The 22,889-nt window shown below is 44.7% G+C and overlaps 1 protein-coding gene across 1 annotated transcript in view; it reads left to right on the plus strand.

Annotated features, from left to right (window-relative positions):
* Nucleotides 1-21,278, plus strand: part of LOC143171862 (zinc finger and BTB domain-containing protein 5-like) — a 113,274-nt gene extending 91,996 nt beyond the window's left edge. The window contains exon 2 of the transcript XR_012997231.1: nucleotides 21,269-21,278. The gene's annotated coding sequence lies outside the window, so the exon portion shown is untranslated. The remainder of the gene's footprint in view (nucleotides 1-21,268) is intronic.
* Nucleotides 21,279-22,889: the final 1,611 nt, after the last annotated feature.

The raw sequence follows: 22,889 nt of genomic DNA on the forward strand, positions 1-22,889 counted from the left end.
TCAAAGCAGGGCCAACTTAAAGCAAGTTGTCAGGGCCTTGTCCAGTCACAGTTTATCATCTCTAAGGATGGAGATCCCACAGCCTCCCCGTGCCCCTGTTCTACTGTTTGACCACACTCATGGTAATAAATAAATAAACAAATAATTCCTAAAATCTAATCAGTATTTCCCTTGTTGCAACTTGAGTCCATTGCCTCTCATCCAAAGACTGCACCTACAACAGTAGTCTTGCTCCATCTTCTCTGTATCCTCTGATCAGGTAGTTGTAGACAGCGATAAGGTCTCCCCTTAGCCTTCTCTTCTTAAGGCTGAACAAGCTCAATTCTCTCAGCCCCCTAATCATCTTGGTGGCCTCTGATGGACTCAGTCCAGCATGTCAATATCTTTCTTGTACTGGAGAGCCCAGAACTGGACACAGTACTGCAGATGCGATCTCACAAGTGCCAAATACAGGAAGTAGTTGCTTCCCTCATTCTGCAGGCTAATACAGCCTAGTATGTGGACGGCCTTCTTTGCTGCAAGGACACGCTGCTGACTCATGGTCAACTTGGCTACCAGTTCTGCAAAAATACTTTCTAGCCAGTCAGACCCCAGCCTGTCCTGCTGCATGGGGTTTTTCCAGCCCAGGGACAGGACTTCGAATTTTCCTTTGCTGAGCTTCACAAAGTTCCTCTCAACCCATTTCTCCAGTCTGTAGAGATCCCTCTGAATAGCAGCCCTGCCCTCCAGCATATCAACCACGAGCTTTCTGAGAGCACATTCTGTCTCATTGTCCAGGTTGTTAATAAAGACATTAAATAGTATTGGCTCCACTATTGCCACCCCTGTAACACCACTAGTAACTGGCTGCCAGTTGGACATGGTACCACTGGTCACAAGCCTCTGAGCCTGACAGTCCAGCCAGATTTCCATCCACCCTATAGTCTACTTATCCAGTTCATATCTCACCGATTTGAGTATAAGGGTACTATGAGAGACTCTGTCAAAGGCCTTCTCTAAAGTCAAGGTAAACTACACCAACTGCACTTCTCTCATCCACACAGCCAGTCATCTAATTGTAGACGGCAATCAGGTTAAACGAGCATAATTTGCCCTTGGTAATGCCATGCTGGCTGTTCCCAATCACCTCCCTGTCTGGCACATGTTTGAAAATGGTTTCCAGGGAGATTTTTTATAACCATGGAAGTCTTTGAAACAAAAGGTATGCTGGGGCCTAATGGGATCCACCTGTCCCGATGGGGGAAATGCATCTTTGCTCATAAGCTGGCAGGACTGATTGAGAGGCCTTTAAACTAGAATCGATGGGAGAAGGGGATACCACCAGGAGAGCTGAAGGTAAACCAAGGATTGGCATGGCATCGCCTGAGCGTGCCAATGCTAGTGGGACCATTTACGCTGCTCTCCTGCAGATGTAGGAAAAGTGTCAAGGATTTTCATTCGTTTTAAGCTTTGTTTTCCTTATGACGGGATGGTAGACCAGCGTCCTGGGTCTGGCTGGGATGGAGTTAATTTTTTTCATAGTAGCTCGTATGGTGCTATGTTTTGGATTTGTGATGAGAACAGTGTTGATAACACACCCATGTTTTAGCTATTGCTGAACAGTGCTTACGCAGCATCGAGGCATTTTCTGCTTTACACACTGCCCTGCCAGCGAGTAGGCTGGGGGTGTGCAAGAAGTTGGGAGGGGACACAGCTGGGACAGCTGACCCAAACTGACCAACGGGATATTCCATACCATATGACGTCGTGCTCAGCAATAAAAACTGGGAGGGGGGAAGTTTGCCATTGCTTGGGGACTGGCTGGGCATTGGTTGGCTGGTGGTGAGCAATTGTTGGGTTTTTTGCATCACTTGTTTTTCTTGGGTTTGTTTTCCTTTGTTGTATTTCTTTTTGGTTTTTGTTTTTTTACTTATTAAATGGTCTTTATCTCAACTCACGAGTTTTTGCACTTTTACCCTTCCAATTCTTACCCTGTCCCACTGTGGGGGGGAGTGAGTGAGTGGCTGTGTGGTGCTTAGCTGCCTACCAGGGTTAAACCACAACAACCAGGCCTATGGCTGGAGAGTCAATGGCTGAAGCTTTGTTGTGGAGGTTAATAAGATTGTTCATAATAAGATTGATCTCCATCAACATGGAGAGGGCTGGATAATAGCCTTTCCGCAAAGTATACTGCCATGTCTTGCCCTGCAGCGCTATTTTAAAGATGGTGTCTTTGTCAATGCTATTCCAGATGTGTGGGTACTGTATTTCCGCAAGCCCCACCTCCCACTTGCCTGAGAGCTCCAGGGGTCTCACCAGCTGTGAGGTGAAGTTCGAGCTGGTGTTTTGTGGGAAATTTCTGGCACTGACATTGCTGGGCAGTGTGATGTAAAAACAATTGTCTGCAGTCCTCCTTTTTCCCCCGCTCCTATCCCAGTCACTAGACATCCTGGACTTGGGAGGCTTCTATCCAGCTGTTAAATTTCTGGGGCAAGCCATGCCTCTTCACGAGCAGCTGTTTCTTTCTTCCTTTCCCTTTTGCAGCGATGATCTCAATTTTGTAGATTCTGTCCTCATCAGGATTCACTTTTTGAAGGTTTTCAGGGTAAAATATCCCCTTGATTGCTTCATGACCATAGTCTATTAAGTGGTACATGGGTATCTGTCCCCTTCTCGCAACTTCAGCTACTATGAAAATTTCATCCGTGAGCATCTGTTCATAACCTTTCTGAAATTTCTCTTTTGTTCTATACACCCTGACAATTTGAGCAGAGGCACAGACTCTTTAACTTAAAACCAATCCCCATATATGGTTTTGCAAACCTTCGCAGAATTTAAAGTGTTCATGTGCACAGGCCTGGCTCTGATAGTTCTGTGGAAGCTGTAGTTATTACGCTTCATAAACTGCAATAACACATTGAAGCTACAAAAGTTGTTGCATGCTGTAAAATATCTCCACATCTTGGTTTCGAGAGTCCTCTTAAAATCATAGAATCATAGAATCTTTTAGGTTGGAAAAGACCCTTAAGATCATCGAGGCCAACCATAAACCTAACACTGACAAGTCCACCACTAAACCATGTCCCTAAGTGCCACGTCTAAACGTCTTTTAAATACCTCCAGGGATGGTGACTCAACCACTTCCCTGGGCAGCCTGTTCCAATGCTTGATAACCCTTTCAGTGAAGAAATTTTTCCTAATATCCAATCTAAACCTCCCCGGCACAACTTGAGGCCGTTTCCTCTTGTCCTATCGCTTGTTACTTGGGAGAAGAGACCGACACCCACCTCGCTACAACCTCCTTTCAGGTAGTTGTAGAGAGCGATAAGGTCTCCCCTGAGCCTCCTTTTCTCCAGGCTAAACAACCCCAGTTCCCTCAGCCGCTCCTCATAGGGCTTGTTCTCTAGACCCTTCACCAGCTTCGTTGCTCTTCTTTGGATGCGAACTCCATTCACCACAACTCTCTGGGCCCGGCCATCCAACCAGTTTTTTACCCAGCGAACAGTATGCCCATCCAAGCCATGAGCAGCCAGTTTCTCTCCAGGAGAATGCTGTGGGAAACGGTGTCAAAGGCTTTACTAAAGTCCAGGTAAACAACATCCACAGCCTTTCCCTCGTCCACTAAGCGGGTCACCTTGTCATAGAAGGAGATCAGGTTAGGCAAGCAGGACCTGCCTTTCATAAGCCCATGCTGACTGGGCCTGATCACCTGGTTGGCCTGTACGTGCCGTGTGATGGCACTCAAGGTGGTCTGTTCCATGACCTTCCCCGGCACCGAGGTCAGACTGACCGGCCTGTGGTTCCCCGGATCCTCCTTCCGGCCCTTCTTGTAGATGGGCGTCACATTTGCTAACCTCCAGTCGACTGGGACCTCCCCGGTTAGCCAGGACTGCTGATAAATGATTGAAAGTGGCTTGGCGAGCACTCCTGCCAGCTCCCTCAGTACCCTTGGGTGGATCCCATCCGGCCCCATAGACTTGTGGGCGTCTAAGTGGTGTAGCAGGTCGCTAACCATTTCCCCTTGGATTACGGGGGCTTCATTCTGCTCCCCGTCCCTGTCTTCCAGCTCGGGGGGCTGGGTACCCACAAGAACAACTGGTCTTACTATTAAAGACTGAGGCAAAGACGGCATTAAGTACCTCAGCCTTTTCCTCAGCTTTTGCCACTATGTTTCCCCCCGCATCCAATAAAGGATGGAGATTCTCCTTAGCCCATCCTTTTATTGTGAATGTATTTATAGAAACATCTTTTATTGCCTTTCACGGCAGTAGCCAGATTTAATTCTCGTTGGGCTTTGGCCCTTCTAATTTTGTCCCTGCATAACCTCATGACATCCTTGTAGTCCTCCTGAGTTGCCTGCCCCTTCTTCCAAAGGTCATAAACTCTCTTTTTTTTCCTGAGTTGCAGCCAAAGCTCTCTGTTCAGCCAGGCCGGTCTTCTTCCCCGCCAGCTCGCCTTTTGGCACATGGGGACAGCCTGCTCCTGCGCCTTTAAGATTTCCTTCTTGAAGAATGTCCAGCCCTCCTGGACTCCTTTGCCCTTCGGGACTGCCTCCCAAGGGACTCTGTCAACCAGGCCCCTAAACAGGCCAAAGTCTGCCCTCCGGAAGTCCAAGGTAGCAGTTCTGCTAACCCCCCTCCTTACTTCTCCGAGAATCGAAAACTCTTATCATTTCATGATCGCTATGCCCAAGACGGCCTCCAACCATCACATCACCCACAAGTCCTTCTCTGTTCGCAGACAACAGGCCCAGTGGGGCGCCTTCCCTAGTTGGCTCACTCACCAACTGTGTCAGGAAGGTATCTTCCACACACTCCAGGAACCCCCTAGACTGTTTCCCCTCCGCTGTACTGTATTTCCAGCAGACATCTGGCAAGTTGAAGTCCCCCACGAGAACAAGGGCTAGCGATCGTGAGACTTCTCCCAGCTGCTTATAGAATATTTCATCTGCCTCTTCATCCTGGTTGGGTGGTCTATAACAGACTCCCACCATGATATCTGCCTTGTTGGCCTTCCCTCTGATGCTTACCCATAAACACTCGACCCTTTCATCACCATCGTCAAGCTCTAGACAGGCAAAACACTCCCTAACGTAGAGGGCTACCCCACTGCCTCTCCTTCCTTGCCTATCCCTTCTGAAGAGTTTATAGCCGTCCATTGCAGCACTCCAGTTGTGAGAGTCATCCCACCATGTTTCCGTGACTGCAACTAGGTCATAGCTTTCCAGCTGCACAACGGAGCTGCCACTTTATAGTTAAAGGAACATAGGGACGTCGGTCCCCCTCACAGTAAGAGGCTACAGTGGCGGCAATTTTGGGGGACCTGCCAAACCTTCATTTCTCCTGTTTTGGCATTTGCCAGGTAGTGCCTTGCCTTGAGGTGGCAGGTGGGGCTGAGGGTGGGCACGGAGTTGGCGGCGGGGCCAGGGGCGGTCGGCTCTTTTGTGTAGGCTCTAACTTTTGCCATTGGTGAAACATTTCTGATGTTGTGATCCCATCTATTTCTGATTGTGGGATACCGGCTTGTACAATATCATTCCACATTTGTTTCCTTGTCACCCGTGATGTAACTCCTTTCGGTTTTGCTCTCTTTCCTTTATTCACCACCCGCACAGATGGTCCCAAAGTTATAGCCCCAATTTCCCTCAAGGTATTTGCTAGGGCGCCTACATTACCCGTAGCATTTGTGACTACTGGTATAATCAAGGGGTTTAGTGAGGCAGGCGCTCCTCTCAAAAGCTGCATTTTGATACTTCTCGTTACTGCTACCCTGTCCGGATTGGATCCCGTAACCAACGCATGAGCCATCCCCATCTGCTGCACCAAATTAATACCTTCTTCCATTGTACACCAATTTCCAAGGTACGACACTAATTCGACAGGTTCAGCATATGCTGTTAAAACTGCTGCACACAACCATTGATACAGCGTAGGTGCAATAATATCTTGCTCATCGGGACCTCTGATATTTTGCAGCTGAGCACATCCTCGTTGTATGTGATCATCACTGGCTATAGGGCTTAATAAATCTTTTTCATCCATTAATAAATGGATAGATGCAGCTCCACTATCCCAAGCTTGCAAAATCCATGCCGGTATGCCTTCCCCACTCTTTTGCTGATAGATCTCTAAAAATTCCCTTAACTCTTTCGTGGTCTAAGTACGTGTGATCTGCACTTCCCCGTCCGCTTGTTTCTGCTGCCCACTCATTTGTATGAGGGGTCGTGCTTCCACCACCTCCCTGCCTTTTAAATCCGTCTCAAATTCAAACTCAATTTCCGAGTCCGAGGATTCAGTCCAGATATTTCCATCCCATTCCTCGGGATCCCATGAAGGTTTTGTGGTGAGAGCACAAACTTGGGAAATCGAAACCTTACTTTTTCCATATCTGTACCTTTGTTTATTAGCAATACGTGCTACCAACCGCGCTCTACCACAATCCCCAACTTCTGGCAGAAGCCCCGCCCCTACCGGCAGACACATGTCCCACTTGCCCCTGAAGTCCTTCCCTTCTTCCAATCACATGGTCCGCTTATTCCACCTCTTTTTGCCCCTGGAGGCCACCATTTTGTAAAATAGCATACCCCACATTTCACAGACTGCCCTCTAATTGGCTGGCAGGACCAGCCACCACTTCCTGTTTCCCCAGAAGTACATCAGAAAAGGAAGACCCTGCCCACCACACACACAGAAGCTGCCATTTTTTGACAACGTCATACCCCATGTGTTTTCATGCTGCTCTGTGATTGTCTGATTGCCCATTTTTGAAAACATCATATATCCACATTGTTGTGGTTTGTCCCGGCAGGCAGCTAAACACCACACAGCAGTTCGCTCGCTCCCCCTCCTCCCCAGTGGGATGGGGGAGAGAATTGGGAAAAAAAAAAAAGAGTAAAATTTGTGGGTTGAGATAAAGACAGTTTAATAGGACAGAAAAGGAAGGGAAAATAATAATAATAAAAGTAATGATAAAAGAATATACAAAGCAAGTGATGCACAATGCAATTGCTCACCACCCGCCGACCGATGCCCAGCCAGTTCCCGAGCAGCGGTCGCCGCCCCCCCGGCCAAGTCCCCCCCAGTTTATATACTGAGCATGATGTCATATGGTATGGAATATCCCTTTGGCCAGTTTGGGTCAGCTGTCCTGGCTGTGCCCCTCCCAGCTTCACGCTCGCAGGACATGAGAAGCTGAAAAGTCCTTGACTAGTGTAAGCACTACCTAGCAACAACTAAACCATCACTGTGTTATCAACATTATTCTCATACTAAATCCAAAGCACAGCACTATACCAGCTACTAGGAAGAAAATTAACTCTATCCCAGCTGAAACCAGGACACACATGATCTCAGAGCACCCAGTTTCCAGATTGGCTCCCAGTTTCCTTTGGACCAGGAAGTGCTCATATCTACAAAATATATGTTTATATATACATATAAGTATATATTTTATTAAATTATACATAGATACACTTTATATACATATTTATATGTATATATAGAGTATATACACACACATATAAAGATATAGAAAATAAATATATATATCTCTCCATAAAAATGTAGGGATAAAACGTATAAAACATTCTTTAATAAGAGCTGGTGAAATGAATAATTCAAGTTTAAACGTGAATAGAAAGTAAAGAAAGTATCAAATCCGAGCTGGATTTGTTTGAAGTCTCCCCAGTGCAGACCAGCATCTGTTCATTGAGGTGCCTCTACTTTCATCTGTCACAGAGTCTGCACCTCTAGACAGAGGTTTGAGCTTGTAGCCATATGTTTGGGTTAATACCTAGACTGTAGTCTTCATTGTACCAGCCTGATTACCTTGTATAAACAATGCATGCCTTACAACGACTATGCCCTTGAAGAAGAACCAAAAGACTGATAGAAGGGGAACATCTTGCCCTAGAAGGTGTTGGAGGCTAGATGATTGCCAAAGAAACAAGAAGTCAGCAAGAAACTGCGGTAACTAGGGGAAAGGTAAAGGCGGCAGGGGGAGATCGCGACCACCAACTCAATTCAAGACTGGAAAGACTTGCGCCCCCACACCTGCAAGGAGCATGCGTGCTAATTTACATGGCAAGCGAGGCTAATTTGAACACAACTAACCAATCAGCATGAACTTAGGCAGGCTTTTACTAATCATGTAACAATATAAAAAGGCTGTAGTTCTTTTGTGTGGTGTGCTAGCTTTGTGGAATTACCACCTAGCACCCGTCTTTGCGCAAGCATGAGCTAAATAAATATTTCGGCTCTGTGTGTAAGATTGGCTTATTGCACACCAGGTACCGGACCCCGCTTGTGGGACAACAGTTTCTGGTGACTCAGATGGGACCGCTATTTTAAGCCTTGCCCGGATTGTCCTGCTGCTCCAGACGAGAGACGGGACCGGGAAGGACTCCAGCGCGCACCGACCTTTTGATCGGGGAATCCACCGGTTCCTCTCTGTGGACGGACGACAGGCAACTCAATGGTGCAATGCCAATACGAGATATTTAAAAGGAGGCAAGGGACTATGGAGGTAAGTAGCCGCTTTTGTGGAATTGCTCTGCATAAGACGCGCCAAGAAAGGCCCACAGCAGGAGCTTAAAAAGGATTCCTATTCCGACAGAGGGTCAGAATCTGGTAAGCTGAGTGGCTCAAATTTGCTCTACATAAGACATGCCAAGAGAGGCCCGCAGTAAGAGCTCAGAGGAATCCTATTCCGACAGAGGGTCGGAATCTGGTAATATGGGTGTGGCTGCCTCTACCGAAGTACCCCTGTGTACTCCCTTAGGATGCATCCTGAAAAATTGGAGAAGGTTTGGAGGGGATCCCCTAAAGAAAGATAAATTAAAAGCTTATTGTGCCCAATGGTGGCCGATGTATGAACTGGATGATGGAGAAAAATGGCCAGAGAATGGATCATTGAATTATAACACTATTTTGCAGTTAATGCTGTTTTGTAGAAGGATGGATAAATGGGATGAGATTGCGTACGTCGATTTGTTTTTTTGTTTTGAGGCCTGATCATGAAAGAAAAAAAAAAGAAAAAACAATGTAGATTGTTGATGGACGATGCTGATGGGATGTATGTATTGGCAGAAAGTGTTAATGGGAAAGGAAAGAAAAAGGATTGTTGCAAAAAACGTGAAAAGAAATGCATTGAGGACAGTGGGGAGGCTGAGGATGTGCAGACAATCAGCCCCTGACATTAGAAAGAAGCTGCAATGGGTAGATGGAGCTGGAGGAATGTCTGTATCACAGTTGATAGAAATAGCATGCAAGGTTTATAATAATAGAGATAGGGGAAAAGGTGGATGGAGCGGAGTGGGGTGGGGAGTTAATTCCTCGAACCATACTCCTTTGGGCCCTAATCAGTGTGCTTATTGTAGAAAGGAAGGACACTGGAAATCTGAATGCCCACAGAAAGGAAAATCATTTGCTGACTCCTCAGGAGAAGGGGGGCAAGAATCAGATGCTAATTGGATCATGTTAGGGACATCTGATACTGAATGAAGGGACCAGGGGAGAATATCAAGATTTCCCCAGCCCATCCCCTGGTTCCCGTAAAGCTGGGGAACGAGGTTATAGATTTCTTAGTAGATAGCGGGGCAACCCATTCGGTAGTAGCTAGTTGTAAAGGGCCCTTAAGTAAAGTGTATATGCCAATTGTTGGGGTCACGGGAAAGGGAGCTCTTAGGCCATTTTTAAAACCTATGGAATGCACAATTGGAAACACTACACTGACTCACGAATTTCTATATATGCCAGAATGCCCCCTCCCATTGCTGGGACATGATCTATTGTGTAAAGTGAAAGTGCAATTAACAGTCTCTGATAAGTCCATTCAGTTGCATGTGCCTGAGGAGACAGCGTGGAGAGCTCAACTGTGTCTATTGACTGAAAAGAAACAAGAAGGGACCAGAATCTCAGAGGAAATTTTGAATGCTATAATACCCCTGGTATGGGCTTCCAAGAAACCTGGACGAGCCAAGAACGCTGTTCCGGTAAAGGTCGAATTAAAATTGGGAGCTCAACTGGTAAGAAAAAGACAATACCCTATGAAATTAGAGGTTAGAGTGGGCCTAGAACTGTTGATTAATACTTTTATGCAGTATGGACTGTTGCGGGAGTGCCAGTCAGAGTACAATACTCCCATCTTACCAGTTAAGAAATCTCGAACCCAAGAGTATCGATTGGTACAAAACTTAAGAGAAATTAATAAATATCAGTTGATGTACATCCAGTTGTACCAAATCCCTATACCTTGTTGTCTGCAATACCCAAAGACAATGTGTATTTTACAGTGTTAGATTTAAAGGATGCCGCCTTCTGCATTCCCCTGGAAGAGGAGACCCAGAAGATTTTTGCCTTTGAATGGGAGAGTCCCACCACCAGAAGGAAGACACAGCTCTGCTGGGCTGTACTACCGCAAGGATTCAAGAACAGCCCAACCTTGTTTGGTAACATAATTGCCAAAGAATTGGAAGAATGGCAACGTAAGAATCTTTCCAGTACCCTGTTACAATATGAAGATGATTCCTGGGAATGGCAGGGTGGTGCAGACTTTGGCAACCTTAAATCCTGCTACTTTAATGCCAATAGACGAGAAGGGAGAGCTAGAACACGACTGCCTACCTGTTATCGAAAAGGTATATTCCAGCAGACCCGATTTGAAAGATGTACCATTAAGCGATCCAGAAGTTGAACTTTTCACAGATGGAAGTAGCTCCATGGTGAATGGAGAACGAAAAGATGGATATGCCGTGGTAACTCTACAAGAGGAAGTCGAAGCACGAGCATTGCCACCCAATACCTCCACTCAGAAAGCAGAAATCATAGCTCTTACTCGAGCTTCAGAGCTATCCAAAGATAAAAGAGTAAACATACACACAGATTCCAAATATGCGTTTGGAGTGGTCCATGCACATGGAGCCATCTGGAAAGAGCGTGGACTGCTATCCTCTCAGGGAACCCCTATCAAGTATGGACCAGAGATTTTAAAACTGCTGCAAGCTGTTCTGGGACCAAAAGAAGTTGCAACCGTACACTGCAAAGCCCACCAGAAAGGACAAACCGAGGTTATCAAAGAAAATCGAAAGGCAGATGAAACGGCTAAAAGGGTTGCTGAAAAGGAATCATTGATTGGAGCATTGATTCCACCGAGAAAAGTTCACTGGGAACCTCCTCTCGGGGAAGTGAGACGGGGTCAAACCCCGGGGGAATACTGGCAAATAGATTTCTCTGAGTTACCAACATGTAACCAGTTTAAGTATCTCTTAGTGTTAGTTGATACTTTTTCTGGGTGGCCTGAAGCCTTCCCATGCTGTACCAACAAATCCAGGGAAGTGGTTAGAATTCTGCTCAAAGAGGTGATTCCGAGATTCGGCATCCCTGAAGGGATGTCATCAGACAATGGACCTCACTTTGAAGCGGAAATAGTTCAAGGGGTCTCTAAGTTTTTACAAATACAATGGGATTTACATACCCCTTGGAGGCCACAGTCAAGCAGGAAGGATGAATCAGACCCTAAAGAGACAGATCTCGAAGCTATGTCAGGAAACGCAAATGAAGTGGGTAGATGTCCTACCTATAGCATTAATGAGAATTCGGGTTACTCCTAGAGTAAGAGAAAAAGTGAGTCCTTTTGAAATACTGTATGGAAAACTATATCCTGTAAATTCGATGACAGGAAAAGAGGACCAAATGCACATGAAAGGAGAGGGAATGCTGGTCAATTATTATTATCCTTGTCGCAGACTTTGTCTTCCTTGCACAGGTACCTTAACCAGTGAGCTCCTTTGCCTTTAGATTCACCGGTGCATGAATTTCAACCTGGAGATGAAGTTTACATCCGCACCTGGAAGGATGAGCCTTTGAAAGAAAGGTGGAAAGGACCTTACCTGGTGCTACTTATCACTTATACCGCTGTGAAAGTGAAGGGTATAGATTCGTGGATACACTATACCTGCGTGAAGAAAGCTCCGCAGAAGGAGTGGATCTCTGAAGAAACGGGACCGCTGAAGCTGAAGCTCTTTCGATCCCAATGAACTGTAGCTGGGACTCTGGAAAGTCATATATTGAGCTAGACTGTATATAAAGCTTAATATCTTTGTATTGTGTTTTGATAATTGTTTTCATATCTTTGCTAGTGTATTTGTGTAGGTATACAGATCTCTTTAGGAAAAGAAATGAAGGAGCTAAGGGGGGTGATACTCCTCTGTTGCCTATGGATGAAATTAAGAAATGCTGAAGTGTCTTATGGGGAACCAGGAAATCCACGGGAACAGAACTGGCATTTTACTTTGATGCAAAAACCAGCACAAATGGCGAACAAGTCTAATTGTTGGATCTGTACTCATTTCCCCGAGCATTCTAAGAAAGGTGTTCCTTTAATAGGAATACCCCTCAATTTCTCTTTCCTGATATTTGTAAAACATGTACAGAATAACAGTGACCAAACATCATACAATGATACAATAGCTCCCCTGGTAAGGAGTTAGTGAATTAGAAAAAGCTATAGTAAATATTTCTGCCGTAATTGAGAAAATTGGGAACGAGACTTACGATGCTATTAAAGCCCTACAAGAAGAAGTGTCTGAATTGGCTAAAATCACTTTACAGAACAGAATGGCTCTAGATATGATGCTGACCTCCCAAGGAGGAGTGTGCACAGTTTTAAACACAAGTTGTTGCATATACGTAGACCAGAATGGTAGGATTTCTACAGATTTAGAAGAGATCTGGAAACAGACCAAAATACTCCATGAGATACGAAGGGATGACACATCTTACAGATCTGAAGAAACATTTAAATGGTTGACTTCCTGGTTCCCTGATCTGAGTGTATGGGTAAAAAAGTTATTAAGCATTCTAATAATTGCCTTATTAGCTTTTGTATGTATCTACGTAATAACAGTGTTTTTGGACATGTTGTTCTATAATAGGGAGACAAAGTTATGAGAGGATGAGACTAATATAAGAGAAACTACAATGAAGTTCCTCTTTTATAGTCTCAAAGGGGGGAAATGTAGCCGTATGTTTGGGCTAATACCTAGACTGTAGTCTTCAATTGTACTAGCCTGATTACCTTGTATAAACAATGCATGCCTTACAAGGACTATGCCCTTGAAGAAGAACCAAAAGACTGATAGAAGGGGAACATCTTGCCCTAGAAGGTGTTGGAGGCTAGATGATTGCCAAAGAAACAAGAAGTCAGCAAGAAACTGCGGTAACTAGGGGAAAGGTAAAGGCGGCAGGGGGAGATCGCGACCACCAACTCAATTCAAGACTGGAAAGACTTGCGCCCCCACACCTGCAAGGAGCATGCGTGCTAATTTACATGGCAAGCGAGGCTAATTTGAACACAACTAACCAATCAGCATGAACTTAGGCGGGCTTTTAGTAATCATGTAACAATATAAAAAGGCTGTAGTTCTTTTGTGTGGTGTGCTAGCTTTGTGGAATTACCACCTAGCACCCGTCTTTGCGCAAGCATGAGCTAAATAAATATCTCGGCTCTGTGTGTAAGATTGGCTTATTGCACACCAGGTACCGGACCCCGCTTGTGGGACAACAAGTCTGTGTTGATGTTAACCGTTTTATCTGTGCTTAGTTTACAGGCTTAGGTTAGGGCAATTAATTCAGCTGCTTGTGCACTTAGTCTGGGGCTAAGTGGCTCACCTATTAACACTTTGGTTTCCGTAGTAACTGCAAAGCCTGTGATGCGATGTCCATTTAGGTAATATGAAGAGCCATCAACGTATAGAATCAAAGCTGGATTTGCAAGAGGAGTATCTTGGAGGTCTTCTCTTATTTTTCCGGATTCTTGTATGACTTCTATACAGTCATGATGTGGAAGTCCTTCATGGGGTAGTGGAAGTAAGGAAGCTGGATTTAAAGTGTTGCAATGTTTCAGTGTAATGTTGTCAGCTGTTAAGAGTGTTGCTTCATATTTATGAAGGTGTTGAGGGGACAAGGCTTGAGTCATGTGATTTGTCAAGATTGTTTCAACTCCATGGCGTACTTGAACTTCTAGGGGGTGTCCTAGGACTATATTTTTCACTTTTTTTATTAAAGTAGCGGCGGCAGCCACGGCACGCATACAAGGGATAGATCCTCATATGACTGGATCTAATTGCATAGAGTAACATGCTACAGGCCTTGGTTGCGCCTGCCCCACCCCCCCCCCATTCTTGTGTCAGTACCCCAGAGGTGTTTCCTTCTCTTTCATGTACATATAAGGTAAAAGGTTTATCATAGTTTGGAAGGCCAAGTGTGGGGGCCGTCAACAAGGCTCGTTTAAGTTTTTCAAAGGCAGTCATCTGGTCCACATTCCATTGCAAGGGTTCGGCTTGATCCTGATGTATACTGTTGATGAGTGGCTTTGCTAATTCTCCAAAAGCAGCAATCCATGGTCTACAAAATCCTACAGCTCCTAAAAAGGCTCGCATCTGTTTTTTTAGTTTGTGGCCGGGGTATAGTTTGGATTGCTTGGATGCGATCCGGAGATAAAGGTCAAGTTCCTTCTTCTAAGATATATCCCAAATATTCCACTTTTGCTTTACAAAATTGGAGTTTATAAGGAGAAACTTTGTGACCTTTATCAGCCAATGCAGCTAGAGTATCGATTTTGCCTGTGTGGGAGTCAGGACTAGCTATAAGTAAATCATCAACATATTGTATCAGTACAGATTGCCCTGGAAGTTTTACATCCTGTAAATCTTTGACCAATATCCGAGAAAAAATAGTCAGTGATCCTGCAAAACCCTGAGGTAATTGGGTCTGAGTAAGTTGCCCTGACATGCAAGTAAAGGCAAAAATATCTTGGGAATCCAGGTGAATTGGGGATGCTAAAAAATGCTGCGCATAAATCAATTCCCATATAAAATTTAAAATTTGGGGGGATTAAGGTGATAATAGTTGATGGATCAGGCACTATTGGGCGGGGTATTTTTACCCACTTGTTGATGGCTTTTAGATCCTGTATGAATTGGTAGAGAGGTTTCCCGCCCGGGCCTGGTTTAGGTTATTTAATGGGTAGAATAGAGGTGTTATATGGTGATTGGCATTCTTTTAATATTCCTTGGCATAAAAAGCTTTGGATTAGGGGTAATACCCCTTCAGTGGCTTCATGAGATAACGGGTATTGTTTGAGTGAAGGTGGGGGACCCTCTTTAGTTCATAGGATAACCAGTTTTGCGGATTTTAGGAGTCCTACTTCAGTGGGATCCCACCCCCAGATATGGGGCAGGAGGTTTTGCAGCTCTTTTGGTTGGGTGAAGTCTTTAGGGCTTTCCTGTAATGCAGAAACTAATTTAGATAAATTCTTGATAGGTATCTGGAGCCGCATGCCCTGGGGGGAACAGTTTAAATTTGCCTGCAATTTGCAGCGTAAATCTCTCCCTAATAAATTTGTTGGGCTGTTTTCAAGTAGTATAAAAGAATGTGTAATTGATAAGGGCCCTACCTGGAGGTGTGCTTCTTCTAACAAGGGTACGTGTTGGGTGGGGGCTTCCTTCAATTCCCATAATGTATTTTTGTCCCACTTTGTTAATGTGGTCGATTGTTTAGAGCCAAATGCGTAGCGCCTGTATCTACTAGGCACAAGTAATCTCCCCCCCACACACACACACACTTTAAGGGTCAGTTGGAGCTCTTGTTGTGGGTTTAAAGTATTTAAAATCATGTGGGCGTTACTCATGGTTGCTGCATAATAGGTTCCCAGTAATTGTCAATCTTGGGTAGAATTATGTTCTTGTGTGGAGGCAGGGGAATTGAATTCAGAAGTCACGGTTAAACTGGGCATAGCTTGTGGTGTCAGAGAAAACTGGGGTTTATAGGGGCAATCTTTTTTCCAGTGTCCAAATCACCCACAAGAGTTGCAGCAATCGGCTCGGGCAATTTCAGGGGAAAAAAGTCCTCGTGGTTTACCATGTCCCAGTCCTTGGCCCCTCCCTCTAAGGAAAAAGGGTCCTGGATCCCTAAGGGCTACAGCCAGTAAGGAAATTTTTTCCTCCTGTTGTTTTTTTTCTCTCGATTTCTCCTGTTTATCTTCCCTGCCATTAAAGACAAAAGTCGCTATACTAACAATTTCATCTATTCCTTTCCCTTGCCATCCTGGAGCATGTCTGGAAAAATATTTGTGGATGTCAGGAGCAGATTGGTCGACAAAAAGGGAAACAAGTAGTCATCGATTTTCAGGATTTTCAGTGTTGACCCCTCCATACATTCTCATTTGTTTAGCTAACCGAGCATAGAAATGGGATGGGTGCTCTGTTGACCCTTGCTTGTTACCGTAAATCGGCAGATGAAAAACTCTCTAAGACTCAATTTGGAGTTTTAGAAAACAGGCATTCTTTATTGCGGCGCCAGGTGCTAGGTGGAATTTCCACAAATCAAGCACACCTATGCCAAGTTCACCGTTACATTTACACACAAAAATTACAAGGTAGTACACTCCCAGTTACAATGATTGGTTAGTGATTTGTATATAATTATAATATCTGCTGTGTCATTCTCTTCTGTTACTACGCTTGCGCAGGGGAAGGGTCTTCACCTGGGCAAGGGTTGTCTTGACCTGTGGGTGTGTTTTTTAGCATTATAATGAAGGCAGTTCACTTCAGGATACCTTAAAAGTAAGTTTTGTTGCCAAGTTAGCCAGATATACATCTACCTTGCCAGGTTGTCAAATAACTCATCCCACATACAATAGAACCTAGGGGCTCTGGTTATGGTCCAGAGAATAAGGACTAAGGCTAACATGGTCCAGAGAATAGGGACTTCAAGCAACACAGCCTCGGATAACAAATAGCACAGCAACCCATACATAACGCTAACATAGAGGCTAACTTCTTGAAATCAAGATGTTCTTATAGTTGATTATTTCACAACCAAACATAGAAAGATTCAGTAAAACTTAAGATAATCTTCAACATGCTGACATTCCCTCATTTTACTCCAGTTTGGTTTTTTTTTCATCCTGCTCACTCCAGGGATTCTAAAAGTCCATCTCTACATTGTCTTAAGGTGTTCCTCCCTGCTTCTGTATTATGATCCTACCCTCGGTCAGCCATCAGCCATGGTGTTCTCCCAGTGGCTTCTTCAGCCTATCTCTGATTATGCTCCTGGATTTGTATGCGTTCATCCAGGGTAAACACTGATTCAAATAATTGTTGGATGTCCACCCAAGTTGGATCATATGCTCTGATATATATATAACATATATATATATATAACATATATATATATATATATATATATAACATTTGATACCTCAAATGGCCTGGACTACCTTTTCTGGGTCATCTCTGAGCCTGGGCATGTGTTGTTGCCATAAGACTAAATCATTAGGGCTGAAAGGAATGTGAACAGTACCTAAAATCAGATGTCCGGGAACCTGCCCGGGCCCTACTACAACTTGTTTTAGAGGAGCCTGAATCTTCGGTGCACTAGGAGATTCAGGGTCCTTAGGGTTGGGGGAAAATCGAGGGGGTTTAGTTTGTAAAAACTCCCCATTTGCCTGACCTTGACGGTTGAGCGGAGGGGGGCATTTCTTTTGCCAGGCGTAATTATTCCAAATATACCAATAATCCATCTGTCCCGGGAATTGGTCCTCTAATTGTAGAAGCAAAAACTGCTGTCTATCCTCATCCAGACTGCCCATCTTGGGCCACTGCTGGTCTATATTTCCAACAGAGGTCACCTAAGGCCAGTTTAATTGGCGTAACTGTACTGCCCTTTTTCTTGAGAGGCCATGAGTTCCGTCTTTTTTCGGACAATCCTTTAATATTTCTTCTAAGGCCGACCCCTTCACTATACTAAGTCCTCCTCCCATCATTAACGCAGCTCTTTTAACACCCAAAATGAATTCTTCCACTCGCTACCTGCTGTATTCAATTTCCAAGATGAATTCACCTTCTTGCCAGCAGCGGGACATTGAATCACAGGGAAGCGTAGCAACATGGTGAATCGGGTGAGTCAGCGGTGTTCCCTCTGGGGTGCCAACTGTAAAAGTCAGTTCTTCGCCGGCTGAGGAGGGAGGCAAGGATGCTTAGCATAGAATTGCCCAGGGAATTTATTCTCTTATTTTAGCTATTTTAGCTATGTGCATAGCGGTGCCCCAGCCTAATGCATGGAGGACCCTGATACAGAGGAAAGCAGGGTTTATATATGTTACAATACAATTGTGTAGACCAATCAAATTACTCATGTTAAGGGGTGGGCTAATCAGTTACTATTGCTTGCGTAATCGATATGTACTCGTCCCATGCAGGATCAGTACATGCTTCTCCCGTGCAGGTGGTGTGGACGTATGGTCGGTGGTGTGTTAATCTTCATTGTTCTAAACCGATGTCCCGTGCAGGTGTGTGTGGGGGTTATACTGGATTCTTGGTCGATTGCCGTTCTGGCCATGGTTATATGCCTGTTTTTTTTGAAAGGTAAATCTTCTATTGTTTTATCGTCGGTATGGGGCATTCTCAGCCGGTAAGAGCTGGCTTAGGTTGGGTCTTCAGGTCACATTGACCCTGAGGTAAAAGCTCATAGCCTCAGGTAGTGTTCATTCTTCTAAGCAAGTCCTATTGCAGGTGGGTTTGTACCATTAATAAATCAAGTAATTAAAAAAAATGTTTATTTCATCTTTATCTCATCCTTTTTATTTCTATTTTTTGGTATGTTTTTATAATGTACACAATATATTAGTACAATAGTATATGTATATAAATTATAAATTAATACATATACATATACATATATTGGGGGTGCGTGATCAAAAAAATTTGGAGACCACTGCTTTATATAACTGAAGGAAGCTTCATGATCACAGGCCCTGATACTTATGGGGGTGTATTGGATTTGCATGGCCAGGTTTTGGTACTGGGAGGGCTACAGGGGTGGCTTCCGTGAGAAGATGCCAGAAGCTTCCCCCACGTCTGACAGAGCCAGTGCCAGCCAGCTCCAAGATGGACCCACCACTGCCAAAGCTGAGCCAATCAGCAACGGTGGTAGCGCCTCTTAACATATTTAAGAAGGGGAAAAACTGCTGCACAACAGCAACTGCAGCCGGAGAGAGGAGTGAGAATATGTGAGAGAAACAACCCTGCAGACACCAAGGTCAGTGAAGAAGGAGGGGGAGGAGGTGCTCCAGGTGCCGGAGCAGAGATTCCCCTGCAGCCCGTGGTGAAGACCATGGTGACGATGCAGGTTGTCCCCCTGCAGCCCGTGGAGGACCACGGTGGAAGAGATATCCTCCTGCAGCCCGTGGAGGACCCCACGCTGGAGCAGGTGGATGCGCCTGAAGGAGGCTGTGACCCTGTGGGAAGCCCATGCTGGAGCAGGCTCCTGGCAGGACCTGTGGACCCGTGGAGAGAGAGGAGCCCACGCTGGAGCAGGTTTGCTGGCAGGACTTGTGACCCCGTGGGGGACCTGCACTGGAACAGTCTGTTCCTGAAGAGCTGCAGCCCATGGGAAGGACCCACATTGGAGAAGTTTGTGGAGGACTGTCTCCCGTGGGTGGGACCCCACGCTGGAGCAGGGGAAGAGTATGAGGAAGAAGGAGCGGCAGAGACAACGTGTGATGAACTGACCGCAACCCCCATTCCCCGACCCCTGTGCCACTCGGGGGGAGGAGGTAGAGAATTCGGGTGTGAAGTTGAGCCTGGGAAGAAGGGAGGGGTGGGGGGAAGGTGTTTTAATATTTGCTTTTATTTCTCATTATCCTACTCTGATTTGATTGGTAATAAATTTAATTAATTTCCCCAAGTCGAGTCTGTTTTGCCCGTGACTGTAATTACTGAGTGATCTCTCCCTGTCCTTATCTTGACCCACGAGCCTTTCGTTATATTTTGGTTGGAAAGGACCTCTAAAGGTCATCTAGTCCAACCCCCCTGCAATGAGCAGGGACATCTTCAACTAGATCAGGTTGCTCAGAGCCCCGTCCAACCTGACCTTCAATGTTTCCAGGGATGGGGCATCTACCACCTCTCTGGGCAACCTGTTCCAGTGTTTCACCACCTCAAAGCCACGTCCAGGCACATAAACAACAAGAAAAGGTGATTTGGAACAGCCAGCACGTCTTTAACAAGGGCAAATGGTGTCTGACCAACCCAATAGCTTTCTACGATGGGATGACTGGCTCTGTGGACATGGGGAGAAGAGTGAATGTAGTTTACCTTGACTTAAGGAAAGCCTTTGACACTGTCTCCCATAGTATCCATACAGCCAAGCTGGAGAGAGATGGTTTAGATAGGTGGGCTATAAGGTGGATGGACAATTGCCTGAACTGTTGGGCTCAAAGGTTTGTGACTGAGTGTACAAAGTCCTACTGGTAGCCAGTTACTGATGTTCCTCAATTGTTGATACTGGGGCCAATACTATTTAATATCTTTATTAAGGACCTGAACGATGGGACAGAATGTACCCTTGGCAAGTTTGTGGATGACACCAAATTGGGAGGAGTGGTTGATATGCTGGAGGACATGGCTACTATTCACAGGATCTTGATAAGTTGACTACGTGAGCTGACAGGAACCTCATGAACGTTAACTAAGGCAAATGCAAAGTCCTGCATCTGGGATGGAACAATCCCATGCAACAGGACAGGCTGGGGGCCCACTTGCTAGAAAGCTGAGAGTAGCCAGCAGGTTGAGAGAGGTGATTATTCCCCTCTACTCAGCACTGGTGAGGCCACATCTGGAGTACTGTGTAAAGTTTGGGGCTCCCCAGTATAAGAAAGACATTGACATACTGGAATGAGTCCAGCAGAGGCCACCAAGATGGTTAGGGGGCTGGAACGCATGACATATGAGGAGAGACTGAGAACTGTTTTTGTTGTGGGTTTTTTTCTGCCTTAAGAGCAGAAAGCTATGGGGAGATCTTATTGCTGCCTACAACTACCTAATGGGACAGTATACACGTAGGGAAATTTCTGTAACAAAATTCAGTGCAGGATCTTATGGAAGGGGAAGGTGATATTTATTTACTAAATCTCTAAGTTGATTTTACCCACTCACTCTGTCACACCCACATACTCACAGCCACCAAAATGTATGTGCCTAAGTGGTCTGGCCAGGATCACTTGTGTGCTACACTGAGGACAAGGGATGCTGGCTGTCAAGCCCTTACTACATATCTTGGGTTCCTCTTGACTGGTGACAATGTACTGGTTTTGGACAGATCTTTTATACCCTATAGAAGTCAACAGTTGTTATGGGGTGGTCCTTCACTTCAGAATTGTGTGGACTTCAGTCTCCATCAGTCTTAGGCAAGGTACCTGCTCATTGTCTGTTTTCCTGTTGGACTAACAGGAAAAGAAATGGCATATGTGATATGCTGCAAGCTTCTTGTCATCTTCTTGTTTTTAGAGTGCAGGCTCTTCTGCTGACAAGTCATCTGTGCTGTGATCTGACCAGAGTGCAGGCCTTCTGGTTGTGACAGAAACACATTCCTGAGTTTCACGTCCGAGAACAGTGCCCTGGGAACCGTGTTCTTCGTTATCCATACAGGCTATTCTTTTAACCCTTGTTCTGCTGCTTCTTACAGTGTTTTCTCACACTCACGCACATTTGCATTCATATTTCATTCCTACCAATGTTCATATTTTTGTTTCAAATAACTACAGCTCTCTTGGTTCAGAGAATGTCTGCATTGGAATGAATGATATTAGTATATGGATTCATTGTGATTCATCTCAGTATATTGGTCATCTGGGCATCCCAATATGTTTTTTTTTTCTTAATCAATCTATGATCTTCAATCAAGTTATTCATAGCACAAAAGCATGCAAAGCAGTTTAGAGTATATCACAATATCACTGGCATTGCTATTACCATTTCTTCCAAAGCACAATAGCTGTTGGTTTTCTAACATAATCTGAAGTTTCCCCTCTTGGTGTCTCTTTATTAATGTTTTTAGCTTCTTGTTCTATTTCTTGTGATTCACTAAGAAGTTTATTCCAATGATGTAATGCACCAGTGCTAGTGTTCATTATGATCCCAGGAAGAAAGGCACTCAGACTCTGTAAGGTATTGATTAAAATATCATTTATTGGAGCTAACATTAGAAGGAAAAAGAGAATAAGGAGAATATGTCCCTTCAGATGGTGGGAACCCTGAGTTGTGGATCTCCAATCAGGGCATGGCATGTTGCATAGATTCCGTCCATGGACAGGTTCCCCAACATTTTGGTCTTTAGAGCTCTTATAGGATTTTCTTACAAGAAAACAACTCTATTAATCATTTCTACTGTCAAGCAAAAACATGTTCACATGAGAACATGCTGCTTTACTTTAAGATAAAGACAAGGACATGCAGGTGCTGTAATCTCTGGTGCCAAGTGGGAGCTGCCTACAAGCTCCTCTGTTACAATTAGCTGGCTAAGTTTATCCTGTGGCCAAGGAATATGTACAGCACAACACAGGCTACACTAAGCTATAAGTGCAGCACAGCACAGGCCTGGGCCTGGGTCTACTCGGGTTAACTGTTATGTAGATTGCTAACTCTTCAATGTACAGTAGTCTCCCAGTTAGGATCACTACAAGTGATCCCAGACTTAATCCCAGTATAGTGTTTTTGTATTTTGTATTACTCTGATTATACTATAGTTGATGCGTTACATGTGTGGACATTGCAGATGTTTCACCCCTTATCTATACACATGAGAAAAATTGCACATACATTTTTCCACAAGGGTTTCAGTTTTCTGATACAATCCCTACCAAACTGGATACAGGGAAACAACACATATACATCCATTTCCAGTAGCATATATGTGAGAATCATTAACTGGTACCATGTGCAAGTAATTATTGCCTTGTTATTCCATTCCATTTCCACAACTGGAATTTAAACCAATCTGGACATTGATTTTCACACTCTATGTGTTCAGGTGATTGATATTTTTATAGCAAGCAACCATTACTTTGGTTGT

The sequence above is a fragment of the Aptenodytes patagonicus genome, chromosome W (genome assembly GCF_965638725.1).
Source record: "Aptenodytes patagonicus chromosome W, bAptPat1.pri.cur, whole genome shotgun sequence".
Lineage (NCBI taxonomy): Eukaryota > Metazoa > Chordata > Aves > Sphenisciformes > Spheniscidae > Aptenodytes > Aptenodytes patagonicus.